Source organism: Sus scrofa, chromosome 14, assembly GCF_054392235.1.
Source record: "Sus scrofa isolate SSC_HxYL_T2T_F1_AM1 chromosome 14, Sscrofa_HxYL_maternal_Yorkshire_Landrace_v2.0, whole genome shotgun sequence".
Lineage (NCBI taxonomy): Eukaryota > Metazoa > Chordata > Mammalia > Artiodactyla > Suidae > Sus > Sus scrofa.
Genome location: NC_139396.1, coordinates 125216753 through 125234151, shown reverse-complemented (window position 1 = coordinate 125234151; position 17399 = coordinate 125216753). Strand labels below are relative to the sequence as shown.

At 39.5% G+C, this 17399-nt stretch overlaps 1 long non-coding RNA gene across 2 annotated transcripts in view; it reads left to right on the top strand.

The window, feature by feature from the left end:
• Window positions 1-17399, top strand: part of LOC146396979 (uncharacterized) — a 166881-nt gene that overhangs the window by 54041 nt on the left and 95441 nt on the right. Inside the window, exon 3 of one of the 2 annotated variants that reach the window (XR_014826611.1) lies at window positions 8078-9755. The exons of the other annotated variant lie outside the window; for it this stretch is intronic. This is a non-coding gene — a long non-coding RNA (uncharacterized LOC146396979). Of the gene's footprint in view, window positions 1-8077; window positions 9756-17399 lie in introns of those variants that run through there. 2 annotated transcript variants of the gene reach the window in all.

The following is a 17399-nucleotide window of genomic DNA, read 5'->3' as shown; positions in this document are numbered from 1 at the left end:
TGGAGAAAAGGGAACCCTCCTGCACTGTTGATGGGAATGTAAGCTTGTACAACCACTATGGAGAACAGTATAGAGGTACCTTAGCAAACTATATGTAGAATTACCATATGACCTGCAATCCCACTCTTGGGCATATATCAGGACAAAACTTCCCTTGAAAAAGGCACATGCATCCGTATGTTCATTGTAGCGTTATTCACAATAGCCAAGACATGGAAACAACCAAAATGTCGATTGACAGATGATTGGATTAGGAAGATGTGGTGTATACACACAATGGAATACTACTCAGCCATAAAAAAGAACAAAATAATGCCATTTGCAGCAATAACTGTTCATTTTTTTTAAATTGTCTTAAGAATTTAAGAAATTTTACTTAGAAAAGGGGCATAGAGAATGTTAAGCTAAATGTCCATTATTCTAAATTTATTTCCCAATCTTGTTCAATGTACAGTATTCATACATTTCTTCACTATCATCAGTGCTATACTATTTTGTGTTCCTCTTTTCCTAAATGTGTTTTATTGCAGAAGTAACAAATAGTAGATATAAAGAAATTAAACTAGTCACAAGAAAGCATACAAAAGAGTATGTCACTTGTAGTTTTCTCATGGCTCAGTGGGTTAAGGATCTGGTGTTGTCACTGCTGTGGCTCTAGTTGTAGCCATGGCTCTGGTTCATTCCCTGGCTTGGGAATATCTGCATGTTCCAGGCACAGCCAAAAATATGGGCGGTATGTCATTTATCAGAATTAATATCTGTTAATAATTTTGTATGTATCTTTTCAGGTGTTTTCCATGAAATACAATTGTACCACATGTATTTTTATTGAGATTCTTTGGATCCAAGGAATAGGAACAAAGACAAATTGGCTTAGGCAAAAAGAAAAACTTAGTTAGTTCAGATACCCCCACATTTTGGAAAGACAAGAGTAGAATTGACCCCTTAGAGCTGGCTGAAACCAGGACTAGAGCATTGGGAATCACTCATTTTGTCTCTCGTTTCTCTCTCTCTCTCTCTGCAAATGGGCTTCATCCTTCCATATTGAGCTCTCTGTGTGTTAGGAGATATGACCACCAGCAGCTCCCAGCTCTGAGCCTTACAACTTTGTGACCAGAGATGAAAGGAGCATCATTCTTCCGACTTGAACAATCCCAGAGAATATTTCTGATTGGTTTACTCTGTGGATTCATCACACTAGCCAGGAGTGTGAATTATTATGAAAAGCTCAGCTGCGGTCACATGGTCAGCCCATTGCTGGAAAAAAGTATCTGTTACTAGAAAAAGCAGAGGAATGGATGCCAGGCAGCCAAAAACAATAGGCATCTGTCACTTGTTTTAATCCAAATTGGATTATAATGTGCATATTGTTCTCTAGTTAATCAGTCAACTAGATATTGTGTTGTGGACATCTTTCCATGTCAAGATAGATTATGATCAGTTTACTAAATAGTCCATACTCAATGGAACAGAACTAAGAAATTTTTAGTTTTCTCCTCAATCACTTCTTTCAATCATATTCCATGGAAATATCCCTTTTTGACCTTTAGTCTTGGCAGATCTCAGAACTTTCTGGGCACTTTTTATTATTAAAATGACCTGTCCTGTTAGAGTAGTTTCAACCTAAATCTCATATCCAATTTAATATTCCTTCTCTTCCTCAAACCTGCCAGTGAAGAGTAGACTTCAGTCAAGGGGTTTGGAAAGGAGAAAGATGTGGGTTACCTTTTCACCTTTTCTGCCCTCTCTCTTCTTTGGTTGGAGTGTGAAGGTGGCATAAGAGAGACAAGTGTCTCCTATTTTTGACATTGAATTGAGAACCCTCAAAATTCATATTTTGAAGCCCTAACCTCCAATACATCTAAATGTGACTATATTTAGAAATAGGCCTTTGAAAAGAGGTGATTAAGTTAAATGAGGCCATTAAGATGGCCCTCACCCAACCGGGCTAGTGTCCTTAGAAGAAGCGGGAATCTTGGAGTTCCCATTGTGGCTCAGTGGTTAATGAATCCGACTAGGAACCATGAGGTTGCAGGTTCGAACCCTGGCCTTGCTCAGTGGGTTAAGGATCCGGTGTTGCCATTAGCTGTGTGTAGGTCGCAGATGTGCCTTGGACCCTGCGTTGCTGTGGCTCTGGTGTAGGCCAATGGCTACAGCTCCGATTCGACCCCTAGCCTGGGAACCTCCATATGCTGCAGGAGTGGCCTTAGAAAAGGCAAAAAGACAAAAAAAAAAAAAAAAAAAAAAAGAAGAGGAAACCTGGACACACAAAAAGACACCAGCGGCTGCCATGAGCAGAGGGACAACCATGGAAAACCAAGGAGAGCAGCCTGCAAGGAAATAACCCTATAGCCCCTTGGTCTTAGACCTTCAGCCTCCCAAACTGTGAGAAAATAAATTTCTGTTGTTCAAGCCACTCCATCTATGGTATTTTGATATGGCAGCCCATGCAAAAGAATGCAGTGGCCGTTGTTGGGCTGTTCTGACAATGCTTATTGTACTCTAAAGGCTCCCTTTCATGGGGTATATGTTCATGGGACATATGCATGGCTTCTTCAGGGAACACACTGAAAATTCTCCTCAGGATGCAGCTCTTTGGCCTGGCAAACGTGCTAGAGCTCAACTTTTTCCAGTCCCCTCTCAGCACCCACTCAGTTCATTCTACAGTCTCTTGTTCCCAGCGGTCTTTCTCCAGGTGACCAAGCCACGTGGATAAGGATACCCATCAGGGTGTCTGGAGCCTGGCTACCTCCAAGATCATTTCAATCTCAAGAAGCCCACATAGCCTTGTCACACCCAAGCATGGACAGGCAGACTGCTCCATGCCTATGTCCTCCAGCTTTCTTCCTCCTTCTATTCCCTGATCAAGCTGACATAGAGGACACATGTGCAGTTGCACTGAATAAGCGGGGAATACAATGTGAGGACCTCCCCTGCCTTCTTGCCTGCACTTCCAATCTCTGAGTGTTTTCTCTTACTTAATTCTTTTGAGGGACATTTCCTTTCAAAAGGGAAGAAAGGGAAACCTCAGCACTCCCCACTAGGCTGACATCTCAAGGCTAAAAATTTTTCTTGAACTTTGTCTCCCAAAGTGGTCTGCATATACATGGGTAGATTAGAGGGGATCATATACTGGCAGCTGGGTAGTTGAGCCAATCCAGCTGTTTCTTACCTGCCCTGAAGAGACACCCCCAACTGCTTTAGGCTCCCTTTAGAACGTGAATTATTTATCACCTCAATCTCAGCCAATTCTGAGACAGCATTGTACTACAAGTCAGTTTACTTAAAGTCTATTTTAATGACTTACATAGTATGCAAACATTATAATTTAACTTGTCCTCTGATGATACACACTTGGGTAAGGTCCAGGTTCTCGCTATTGCTTCAGTGAACATACTCTTACTATTTGGGGGAACATCTGAGTGTTTGTGTGTGTTTGTGTATGAATGTTTCATGGGCTAAATTCCTATATTTAAAACTGTTGAGTCAAAATAGTTTAGAATAATTTTAAAAGTTATTCTGTACATTATCATAAACTTTTACTTTTTTTTATTATCACAGAGTAAAGATTTCTTAATGTTGGTGTAGGGTCCAACGAATGTTAACCCATATATGGATTCCTATAGTCACTACTATGATCAGGATGCAGAACAGTCCATCTCCCCAAAACACTGTCTCATGGTGTCACTTCATTTTGCCCTCTCTCTCCCTTGTATAACCCCTAATAACAACTCATCTGCTCCAGCATAATTTTTAATGGTAATAACCTTCTATTTGTTTGGTTTGATGGATTGACAAAGCAATGATTACTCTGTCATAAACAAGTTGAAGACATTAGTTTCTAGATCTGCAACTATGATCATGTTTCCATGTAATTAACATTAATGAGAAGATAAATTATTTAAAAAAATTTTTAAGAGCATTTAAGTAGAAGAGTTTTTGAAATACCCTAGGCCTTAAGAAAGGTAAGCCTTATCAGCATAGAATATTCTATCATATGGAATTCTGTGTTTTTTAAAAATTATAAACTAAATCACATAACAGACGAACATACAAATACAATTTAAATAAGAATAATAAAATAGATACCCTTATATATGTTTCCCAACTTAAGACCTAGAATATTATAGTACCTTTGGCGCCTTGTCAAAGCATCCTACTTTCCTAGGCCTCAGGGGACCCCTTCAAACTAAATTTTTTTTGTGTGTGTGTGCGTTTTAGAGCCACACAAGGGGTATATGGAGATTCCCAGGCTAGGGGTCAAATCAGAGCTACAGCTGCTCTCCTACGTCACAGCCACAGCAATGTCAGATCTGAGCCACGTCTGTGACCTACACCACAACTCACGGCGACTCCGGATCCTTAACCCACTGAGCGAAGCCAGGGATTAAACCTGCAACCTCATGGATATGAGTCTGGTTTGTTAACTACTGATCCATAAAAGGAACTCCCAAACTAAAAATCTTTGAATAATGTTTAATATTTATTTGGGTGGGGGATAGAATTATTTCTTTATATTAAAATTTGAATTACTCTATAGTAAATAGGATAATGGCTCCCCAAATATGTTCACAACCTAACCCCTGGGGCATGTGACAAAAGGGACTTTGCAGGTGTGATTACATTAAGGATAGGAGATGGGGAGATTATCCTGAGCTATCTGGGTAGGGGTTCCAATGTCATCACAAAAGGTCCTTGTAGAAGTCAGGATGGTCAGTGTCAGGAAAGGATACATGATGACGGATACAGAGGTTGGAGTGATTAAGGAAGAGGCTATGGAGTTCCCGTCATGGCTCAGTGGTTAACAAATCCGACTAGGATCCGGCGTTGCCATGAGCTGTGGTGTAGGTTGCAGACGCGGCTCGGATCTGGCGGTGCTGTGGCTCTGGTTTAGGCTGGTGGCTCCAGCTCCAATTAGACCCCTAGCCTGGGAACCTCCATATGCCATGGGTTCGGCCTTAAAAAAGACAAAAAGACCAAAAAAAAAAAAAAAAAAAAGAGGCTATGAGCCAAGAAATGCAGGAGGCTTTAAAAGCTGGTAAAGTCATGTAATATGGTAAGTTATTAAGTCACTAAATTTGTAGTAATTTGTTACAGCAGCAATAGGAAAGTAATACACTGTTTACATTTTAAAAAGATTTATGGCATTGTCTAAATATAACATGATATTTAAATATTTTTATTTAATACAATTCCAGACTTTCACAAAAGTCAAAAGAATGTTTAAGAAACATGTATTCCCTTTATCCAGATTCACCAATTGTTAATATTTTGCTCATTTGTTTTATTATTTGCTATTTTTTTTTTTTTTACCTTTTGAAAGTATCTCAGCGTTCCCATTGTGGCTCAGTGGAAAGCGAATCTGACTAGTAACCATAAGGTCACGGGTTTGATCCCTGGCCTCGCTCAGTGGGTTAAGGATCTGGCATTGCCTTGAGCTCTGGTGAAGGTCACAGATGCTGTTCGGACCCTGTGGTGCTGTGGCCTAGGCTGGTGGCTATAGCTCTGATTTAACCCCTAACCTGAGAACCTTCACATGCCACGGATGCAGCCCTAAAAAAAAAAAAAAGCAAAAAAAAAAATTTTTTTAATGAAAGTATCTTGCAGATATTATGAACCTCTACCCATAAATTCTTTAGTATGTATTTCTTAAAAGCAGGGGCCCCATCTTACATAACCACACTACAATGATCATAAACTGTAACTGTGACATAATACTGTGACCTAACATTCATATTTAAATTGCTCCAGTGGTGCCAGTAATTCTTTTCACAGTCATGATTTTCCCTGGTCCAGCCAGGATCCAATCCAGGAGCATACACTGCATTTAGTTGTCATGTCTCTTTAGTTTCTTGTACCCTGAAGCAGTTTCTTTATTTTCTCTTCTCTTTCACCTGTTTGATGATTGTGAAGAGTACAGGCTATGTAACTTATAGGATTTTTTAAGTTTTTACTTCGAAGTTTCCTCGTGATTTGATTCAGGTTATGCCTTTTTGGTGGGGACACCAGAGGTGTGATACCGTGTCCTTTTCTGTGCCTTACATCAGGAGGCACACAGGGTAGGCTTGTTCCATGACTGACGATAGTAATCCTCTGAGCAGTTACTGTGTCCCCCAGTGTAATTAATAAGCAATTTGTGGGGGAATACTTGGAGATTACCTCCTCAACTGCATAAACTGTAGTTTGACTCTAGCCTTCCCTGTTTCCAGTTTTTAACCCTCCCTTCTTCTAATATTGAGAAACCTGACTTCCATGATCTAATCCAACATTTGAACCTATTTGGAGTGATCTTTTGTGTCACCATTTCTCCATTATTTACAATTCAAAGTCATTCACTGCCCCTCTGATTTATATGCATACAATTATGAAATCTTTTTCAAATCATGTTTAAAGGTTTTTCTTGGATTTCATGTTGCCAAAACATTTCTCTCTCTTTCTACAATGTTACTATCAGTTTAATTTTGTGATTTTGAAAAGGAGAACAGACAACTTATTGGAGTGTATATAAAGAGTTTACAATGTAGGTAGTAAAACAAACCATTCTTTAATTGAAGAATTTCAGCTGATCTATAGGTATTATCATGGAAGATCTCGAGGTTGGTGGCACAGATATGATTATTCAAGTTCCAGAGAATATCACAAAGGCAGTCATCACAGTTGGGTATCTTGGGTGGTAAATGTTTCTCTTTTTTCCACATGAGGGCACTTGTGACTTTGGTGGAAAACCTGAGTTATCAGACTTGTGATTGGGATGTCTTAGTAACTCTTAGTGATGCTGCCTCAGGAAGTTAACTGGACTGTACTTCCTTTAACACAAGGTCAGGTTGGGCAGAACTGAATTTTCTAAAGGATCATTTAAACTGATTGGTGGTTTTCCATTTTCTGGAAATTAGAAATTTAAGATCTGAACCCACTCTTTGGTAAACTGGCTTGACTTGCTCAAAGACAGAAGAGTCAGGGAAGAGATAAAATTAGACTGATGAAGAGCTACTCAATGATGGGAAGAATTGTGATACTCTGAGCATACTGTGGACCCAAGGGACCTCAGAAAACATCCATAAAGTTACCTGACATGCATTCCCAGGAAAGGGCAGAGAGGTTATGCATATGGGCTTGGCACCAAACAGACTCTGGTTTGAGTCTTAGTTTATGGAATGACTCTGTTTATGGAATGACTTTCAATAATTTGTCTTTTGAATGACTCTAAGTTATTTAACCTTTTCGACGTTAAGTTTGCTTCTCTATTAAATAGGGATAATAAAGATGCTAGTGTTGCATGGTTGTTGTGAAAATGTATTAATGTGTGCCAAATACAGTAAATGTCAGCTGGTGGTAAGTTTACAGAGTCCATCCAACAAAGAGTTTAATTTGTCAATTCTTCGTTTTGTGAGTATCAAGGGAAAGGGTCAAAAGTGATCACTTTCAACTGGCAATCTAATTTTTAAAACAATAAGATCTTATTTTGCAACCATGTGGGTGAGGATAATGTGTGAACTCCAGAGTGGTGATGATGCTACAGCTGAAGGAAACTTGTCATCCCTGTATAGTACCAAGTACTTACTGTGATAATATAGAGTGTGTAGGCATAGTCCAGAACATGGTGAGCTATACCTATGATGGCGTAACTGTGTGCATATAAATGACCAGTCTTTTTTTTTTTTTTTTTTTGCAAATGGTTTGTAGAACTACTATGTTTCCAATATGTTATGACAGGGGGAAATAAATGTTCAGGAAATTCTGTTGAGAAAAAGAAAAGCAGGGTCCTCCTGGCTGACTCCCTTAATCACTATCAGTAATTAGGAGGCACGTAAACTTATGTCAGAACCCCTGCCTGCCTCCCAGTATGCTACAGCCTGTGGGCATGGTCCTGTAGCCCTGTTGTCTGTCCAGTGCCAGAGTTCTGAGGACTCTCCTTGGTGGTCAGCTTTGCTCCTAGCTTAGTCCCTAAGCTTAGTCTCTACCATATGTTCTCAATACTGACTTCCTTAGTGTCTGTAAGTAGTATCCACTATTGGTCCCTGAAGCCCCAAGCTCCATGCTCTGAGTCTAGGATATCTGGGATTTTTACTTCTTCCAGGAGACATCCAGGGAGGATAAGGCTAGGCGGAAGGAAACTTTGGAATCAAACATGATCACCTCAGGCCTTGTCCAGGATGAATCCAGATCACCAGACCAAGGGATTACCATATTCCAGGACTTAATTGGAATCTAGGACCCAGGAACTTATCTCAGTATGCCTCCTTTGGCTTCCTGCTACCTGGATTTTAACTTCCTAGCCAAATCTGTTGGTTATATAAAGCAGATTCAGCTCTAGCCCACATCTGAGTAACAGACATCATCATCAACGCTTGGCAAAAATGAAAGTGTGAAATGTGAGTCAGTTGTTTTATTCCACTTCCTAGTGGAGAGAGACAGTTTCTAATCCTATGTGAATCGAGTCATTCAGGAAGAAGCTCTATCCCGGAGAATTATTCAGACAGCAATTGCAGTCGCACTTCATTAGCCCCAGGCTGACTCAGGGGGCCCAGGACCTGACATCTCGGGCTTGCTGCAGAACAGCTGCTGTTGGCCATCATACCAGGCTGGCCTCTTACTCAGTCTCTGAGCACCTGTATTTCTTCCTTTAGCAAATGACCACAATTATCATTATTACCTATTTAAGTGTAGCACAACCAGTTTTTGATGTTATATTCATCCTGCCCCAACACACATGCTATCTTCTGTGGAGGTAGGTTCCAGCCAGTGGAAGGCATGTTCTTTGTTGGACCCTGAGATGATGCCAGTGAGCAAGGCTGGAGGCAGACTCAGAAGCAGCACTGAATTGCTCACCATGATGGGGATGTGAGGGGAATAGGAAAACTAAAGTTCTAGAGGGAAATCTAGGAAGAAGAAGGTACAAAACAGCCAGGTCCAGAACTGCTTCAGCAAAGGATAGCGAAAACTCAAAGATGGAGATCGATCAGACACTTTCCAAGAGAATTTGGAGTATTTCACTGAGGTGTGTAACAATGGAAACCAAACTCCTTTCTCTATGTCCTAGATGGAATCTTGGTCAACACCTATGTTTTTCATTAATGCTTTTAGTGTAGAAGAGATTGTCTATTTATTTATTTGAAAGAAGAGAGATGATTTGTCTTTCATCCAGGTTACCAGGAGATCAAAATAGAGTCAGCTCAGAGGTCAGTGACATTTGAGTTACTTGTGTAATTAAGGTATTTGCTTAATGCCTACCCCCCTACCCCAACCTAATCTATGAGCTGCATGAGGATAGAAATTGTGCCTCTTGTTAGCATATCCCAGTACTTGGCACAATGTTGGCACATAAAGGGTGTTCAATTATATGTTGGATGAATACACAAATGAATGACTCCACTTGGTGGCTCCATACAACTTCTGACCCCCAGCTGAAATGAAGTGTAAAAGATGATATTCCTTTGTCCCTTTGCCCAGAGTCTAGAGGGCGCTATAGTAGACTAATGATTTGGAGGATGATGAGTCCAGCAGCAGCAGCTTTTAGGGCCATCCTTTTACACAGACACTTTTTGGCCCCAGTGTGGTGGAACCATTGGCTGACAACAGAGCTGGGAATAATATACCATATGTGAGAAAGAATACAGGCCATCCATGTACCCTCTTTCTTTGCAGTGGAGGAAGCCAGTCTGATTTCCATAAGTATTAAAGTCACAACAGTGCTATGGCATTTTGCATGCTGATTTATAAGAAAATAAAAATAAAGCTCTGTGTGAAGAATTGCATTCGGTCTTTCCCTGTTTACCCTCTGGGAACTTTCATTGTAAAAAGAACTTGAACTCTCAGTTGTACTCAATTGTGACACTTAGGAAGAAATATAAAGTATATGTAGTTGCAATAACCTTCAATTTTTTCCTTAGGCTAAAATGAAACTTATTAAGTTGAGAAGGAAACTGTACAGCGGCTGCAATGTATCACTAAGAGTGGTATTTTAAATCAGAAGATGTGGGTTGAAGGCCCACTTCGACCATTTACCAGCTATGTGAGCTTGGAGCGGTAAATTGAATGAATGCTCAAGGCTTCCATTTACTCATGTGTAAGATAGAAATATTAGTAAGATGTGTGTGCATGTACGTGACATTTTGATGAAATTGTTTTGATATAGCTGCTTTGGCTTAGCCATTTTCATATGGCCTGAAAAATAACAAATCCTTTACACTTTTGCCTTTTTTTTTGTTTTTGTTTTAAAGCAACATATGGATGAGAATCCTTATTGCATTCTTGGGTCACACTCTAAGCCTGGCCCAGCATGGAAAGTTAGGCATCAAAGATGAATTAATAGCCAGCAATAGCTATTGCCTATAGAACTTGATCATTAAGAAGAAAAATCATTGTTGCCGGGGGAAAAATTTGCTATTTATTACCAAAAAAAAAAAAAAAAAAAACACCCAGCAGCAACGTCTGCTGCCTGAGTAGTGATATCATTTGTGTCAGGGTAGATGTTTTATGTAGGGAAATATATCGAGAGCCCCTTTGGGAGTGGGCTTGGTCTGAAAGGTGAGAGGAGACGAGAAAGAAATGGAGAGAGATACAGAGAGTGAGAAGGCTGAATCTCTCTGCAAAGTAAATTAAGAAAATTGTGGGGTTTCTCAGAGGCGAGCTAAGAGAGGGAAGGCAAGTGGCTCAAATCAGTGACAGAGGGCAATGCAAGGTGAGAAGGGGAGATGCCAATACGGTGACAAGCTTGGTCCTGAGGAGGATTCCCTGACAGAGAAGGCAATGCAGTTTAGGGGCCTTCCAAGTCTTTTTATGTTAACAGCTGGTTTTGATCTTAACTTCTCAATTTCAGAGAGCAAGCAATAAGTATAATTTTAACTCTAAAAGCAGTAACACCTGAAATGTGGGAAGATGAAAAACTGACAAGCCAGAAAAATGTTCCCAATTAACATTTCTTCCTATTTTTAGTTTTACTACTGTGTGTCTAGGTATGGGCTTTTGTTTTGTTTATTCTTGTTTGGGGCACAATGTATCTCATAATTCTGAGGACTTAGGCCATTCTTTGATTCTGAAAAATTCTCAGACTTGATCTTTTTCAAATTCCTCTAGTATTTCCATCATTCCTCTTGGTCCTCTTAGTCTCCTTAATTTTGTTTCACTTTAATTTTTTTTATTGGCATATTGTTGATTTACAATATTGTATTAGTTTCAGGTGTACAGCAAAGCGATTCAGTAATGTACATACATATATCCATTCTTTTTCAGAGTCTTTTCCCATATATGTTGTTATAGAATATTGAGTGGAGTTCCCTGTGCTATGCAGTAGATCCTTGTTGATTATCTATTTTATATTTTCTGGTGCGTATGTGTTAATCCCAACCTCCTAATTTATCCCTCCCTTACCTCTCCCCTTTGGTAACCATAAATTTGTTTTCAAAATATGTGAGTCTGTTTCTATTTTGTAGATAAATTCCTTTGTATCATTTTTTAACTTCCACGTATGTGATATCATATGATATTTAAATCTTTCTCTGACTTACTTCACTATGTTGCTGCAAATGGCATTATTTCATTCTTTTTTATGGCTGTGTAATATAGTTCACTTTGTTTTTGATATATTAGGGATGTGTAGGATTAACCTTCTTACTTGTCCTCCATATTTCTACTTCTGTTTCATAACTTTCACCTCATTATCCCTCCGTGCTGCATTGCATATAATTGGCTAACATCTATCTACTATGTCACTAATTCTCTATTCAGTGCCTAATCTTATAAATAGGTTTTCATTTCTGAAAGTTCTATTTATTCTCTCTCTGCTTGTTCTTTTCACATCCTATCATGTTCTTTCATTATATAGTCTTTAATTATTTTAAACATATATCTATCTTAGTCTTCTATTTGGCACTACTTTCTTCAGACCTTGAAAATGCTGCTTCTGCCAGTTCCACCTCATGGTAGATGGCTTCCTTGTATATTGTGAGGTTATCTTAGTCTGCTGTTTTGTTTTTTTTTTTTTTTTCTTTTTCTGAGGCTGTGATTCCTGTGTTCCCTGAATTGTAGAACTATTCCTAAGAAATTATTTTGAATTTGCTTCTTCTTCTGTCCTAGTAGTTCCACCAATTTTAGTGTTAGTTTTTCACTTCAGTTTCTGCAATCTAAGGGTAGCTAAATTTTGGATCTTATATCCTTACACGGTATGGGCTTTGATGTCTCATGATGTACATTTTTTCCACCCAGAGCCCTGGTTACCTTCAGCATCTATTGGCACTTTCCAAGGCTAGTTGGAGGGTTTTTTTTTTAAGTGCCATTTTCATGGAGGGGATAGCTTTTCAAAATTCTTAGCCTTTTATTTTTTGGCTAAAGACCTGGTTCCAGTTCCTTCTTCATGTGGTCTTTCTATACACATAAACTTTCTAAATGATCTCTCATCAAGAACAAACAAAACTCAGATCTGATACTGTAAGGCTTAATTTGTCAATAGTGTTCTGTAGATCCCTATACAATTTTCACACTTCTGTTATCCTAATATGGTAATGTATCATGCATGTAAACCCTAATTTCCAATCTTGATTTCCAATATAAATTCCTCTTCTGTTAACTGAGTCTTGTGAGATGAAGATCTCATTGTAGTCAGCAGTGGTGTGACCAAACTCAAATTTTCTAATGGTAAATAATGGAAGAATTTCCAGGTACAGAGGAAATTTTGAACTTTAAAAGTGAACCCCCAAGAGATTCCCCTTCCCTTTGCTGGTTGCTATTGCTGCAACCATGCTGCCCATACATGGACACACACCCTTACCTTAACAAAGAAGGAAAACAATCAGGGACATAAAATGAAACCAGGAATGAAGTTATCACAAGAATGCATATGAATGGGTCCCCATACGCTTGCTATGGGAGGGACCTGAATTTGTCTCTACACTTTTCAACAGCAGTTCAAAGAGGGAAGCAAAACTGATTAGATATTTCACAGTGACTAAAAGATACAAGAAATTGCTCAAATGAAGCCTGGGTTGCTAGTAAATAAGGAGAGCTAATGTAATGGGGGATTTGAAAGTAATGTTTTGATATCTCTCTTGGTCATCTCAAGCTGCTGTAACAAAATACCACAGACCAGGCGACTTAAAGAATAGACGTTCCTCATAGTCCTGGAGGCTGAGGAGTCCAAGGTCAAGGTGCTGACAGATTTGGTTTTTGGTGAGGGCCCTTCTGGCTTGTACATGGCCATCTCTTCCCTGTATCTTCACACAGTGGAGAAAGGAAACTCTGGTGTCTCTCCTTCTCATAAGGGCACTAATCCACCATCGGGCCTTCACCCTTATGCCCCATCTAAACCTAATTATCTCTGGAAGGCCCCCCCTTCTTAATACCATCACATTGGGGGGTATGGCTTGAACATATGCATTTGGGGGCACACAAACATTCAGTCCATAACTATAAGCCACTTAGAGTAGGGAATTTGAGACCCCGGAGTTCATGCTTGAGAAAGAGTAAATACATACTAAGCTGCTTTTTAAGGAGGGTGGGTTTTAACAGATATTTTGTTTTGTCAGGTAGAGTTTGTATGTTTAGAGTCAGAGCTGAGGAGAGACTAAGAGCTACCCTGGTGGTCTTTCCTTGCTTTTCTCCCGTATTTCACTCAGCTTCCCTCTAAGTGAAAGTAGCATTTAAAGTGGCACCAAGGATTTTGTTTTGTTTTGTTTTGTTTTCCAGTCTGTCTGGGGAGAATCCACATGTTTCCATCCAGGCCTGTTTTGACAGTAAATTTCTCCTGACACAGGCCCTTCTCTGTGTGCCCAGCTAATCCTTTCATTATGTCTATATTTGCTTTCCTCTTCTAGTTTCTATTATTCTTTGATCTCCATTTCTGGGTCTCTCAACTCTTTCAGATTCATGACTGCTACCTGTCACCCAGCACATGGGGCCAAATAAACATCAGCTCTTTTCCTGAATGGGGCAGCTCCATAAGAGTCCCATAAATTAGGGGCAGGACTACCAGGGGATGGATGATGTGCTCCTGGGAATTCTAGTCCAAAACAGACTTTCTCTAGTTAGTCATAGTTTGGGTACTGCCCCCTTTACTCTTTTTTTTTTTTTTTTTTTTAGGTTACAATTCCTTCAGGAGACCCTCTTTCCCAATTGATTTTAATTCAGGATTGTGTAAAGAACTCTTAGACTTGGGAATATTTGGGTTATAAAGAGCTATGTTACACTGAATAAGAAATTTACATTCCAGTTTTCATTTTCACAGCTGAAAAAAAAATTTGAAATAAAAGAATAGATATAGGAGTTCTCTTGTGGCAAAGTGGGTTCAGGATCCAGCATTGTTACTACATTGGCTAGGGTCACTGCTATGGCAGACATTTGATCTGTGGCATAGGAACTTGCACATGCTGTGGATGTGGCCAAAAAAAAGTTATTCTCAGAAGGCTGTATATAATACACCACTGTTAAAGGGAAATAAAGTAAAACAGAATTATACATTATTTTTTAAAAAGGAGGAATAGATTTAAGCTTTCTAAGATCTTGTCTTCTGAAGAAACTTTAAAAGGCAACCTAACAGATAGGAAGAGAGTTGCTGTATAAAAGTGGAGGTTGTAGCGTGGTAATGCTGGGTGCTACCACCCTCTCTTCACTCTCCAACGGAAACCTTGGTGCACCTTTACAGAATCCAGCTTTAAAGAGCAAAGTTGGGAAAACCACTGGTCTGGATCCAAGGTCAGCAAATTTTTTTTTGTCAAGGGCCAGGTGATAAATAATTTTGGCTTTGGGTAACATATCATCTTCGTCACAACTTAACTCTGCCATTGTAGCATTAAAATAGCGATAGACAATATTTAAACAAATGGGTGTGGCTGGATTTGGCTGATGGGTCATAATTTGCCAACCCCTGATTTGCAAAATCCTTAGATTTTTTTTTTTTGCCTTTATTTTTTTAGGACCACACCCATGGCATATGGAGGTTCCCAGACTAGGGGTAGAATCAGAGCTACAGCTGCCAGCCTACATCACAGCCACAGCAACACAGGATCTCAGCTGTGTCTGCGACCTACACCACAGCTCATGGCAACACCAGATCCTTAACCCACTGAGCGAGGCCAGAGATGGAACCTGCATCTCTTGGATATTAGTCAGATTCATTTCCATTGAGCTATGATGGGAACTCCCAAATTGTACATTTTAACCATGTGTAATTTGTTGTATGTCAAATAGACCTCAGTAATTATGTTAAAATGTCTGTTTTTTGAGAAATACTAGACCTTTGTAGGTATCACAAGTCATTGGAATAGATTTTTTTTTTAATGAATTGGTGGACCCTCATTTGCAGGATTCAATTAAGGCTCCAGTAATTTTTAACAGGGCATAGACCTCTGGCACAGAATAATGTAGTGAATCTCAATCGTTTTTATTTACCCAGGGTCCTTCTTCACATTTTCTGTTAACAGCATTCCCTCCTCCTTGGGAGATCCTTTCTTTTTGCAGTTACCCATCCATGTGTTTGTGCTAATAGTGCCCATCACATTGTCTTAGCCATGGAGGTCATGGGAGCCAAAACTGTCCAGATATGGTACCCTACCACCATCCATGGTCACTGGTCAAAGAGGTCGGTATCAGACTCAGAGAATAGAAAGTCTTTCCTGGAAGATTTAGATGTAAATATGGATATAGACAGAGATATAGAGATATATTGAAGACAAATAAAAGAAGGCTTCTCTTGGGAGTTCCCGTCGTGGCTCAGAGGTTAGCGAACCTGACTAGCATCCATTTGGACATCGGTTCCATCCCTGGCCTTGCTCAGTGGGTTAAGGATCCAAGTTGCCATGAGCTGTGGTGTAGGTCACAGATGTGGCTCAGATCTTAGTTGCTGTGACTCTGGCATAGTCTGGTGGTTACAGCTTCGATTGGACCCCTAGCCTGGGAACCTCCATATGCTGTGGGTATGGCCCTAAAAAGACAAAAAGACCAAAAAAAAAAAAATAGAAGGCTTCTCTTGCCTCTGGGGTCAATAGCTTGATTGTATAATTCAACATTTGACAGTGAATATCTGTGTGAAGGATGCTTGACAATATTGTAGAACTTACATGTTCATTTACCTCATTTTTTTTCTTTCATTTTTCTTTATTATTTTTTTTTCTTTTTACAGCCACACCTGCAGCATATGGAAGTTTCCAGGTCAGGGGCTGAATCTGAGATGCAGCTGTGGCCTATGCCACAACAACAGTAACAACAGATCCAAGTGCATCTGCAACCTATGCTGCAGCTTGCAGCAATGCCAGATCCTTAACACACTGAGAGAAGCCAGGGATTGAACCTTCATCCTCACAGAGACAACATCTGGTCCTTAATCTGTTGATCCACAATGGGAACTCCTACCTCATATATATATTATTGCATCCTTGCTACGTGTCAGTTACTGGTCTAGTTGTTGGGAATACAGTTGGGAACAAGCAAAGAGACGTGTACTTGATGAAGAAGGAGAGAAAGTCCAGATGACATTAACTATCACAGGCACTCTTTTTTTTCTCACTTACATAAGGTCATTTAATTTTCCTTCTTGCTAAAGATAGTTTAAATTTTTTTCTTTCTCTTGAATGTGAAAGAATTCTGACATAATAGAGTGAGAAGGGGTAATGAAACCATTATTTTTAATTTTTTGTTTTCAGAAGTAATATTGATAATTATTATTTTAAAGACCTAGATATGCCAAATACTTTTCAAACATTGTATCTCTTTCAGTCCTCAAAACTACACTTCAAGGAGGGTAGAAATAGTTGGTTAGGATCTTGAGAGGATCAAATAGCCACTCTTTTCTTCACCTAAGTTCTAAATAACCTGAGAAACAAGACAAAAGAGAAGATAGAGGCAAATATCACTTTTCTTACTGCAAAAGAATAAGTCAGAGGATTTAGATTAGTGGAAGAGCCACATGTCTCCTTCACTGAGCCCATCCAGTCACTTGAATGCTGGACCAATGCAGACCTCTCAACATGGGAGCTGTCCAAGGAAGCCCTGTAATATAGAAGAGGAGTTCACTCCTAAGAAGGAAAATAAAGAATCCGTGCCAAGAGCACTCCCTTTATTCTTACAAATTTACCCATCAGATAAGGCACTTTACCTCCCTTGAGATGAGTGATTAAATGGGTGGAGAAAGGACCAGGAACACATCCTTATTTGAGTTCCTTCAACTAGGATGGAACTTCAAGAGTGTGGAAGTGTTTCCTAAACATAGTTCAATCTTACAAATACAGAAAATAAGGCCCAGAAATGTTGAATAATTTGGCCAAGATCGCACAGTTAATGAATGGCAGAACCAAGATTCAAGGTCCGTTAACCACCAAGTCCATCTCTTTTCATTACACTCTGCTTCTGTTGCACTTTAAAATGTTTGTGTGCAATTCCATTACTAGGAATTTAACAATACACCCCCATAG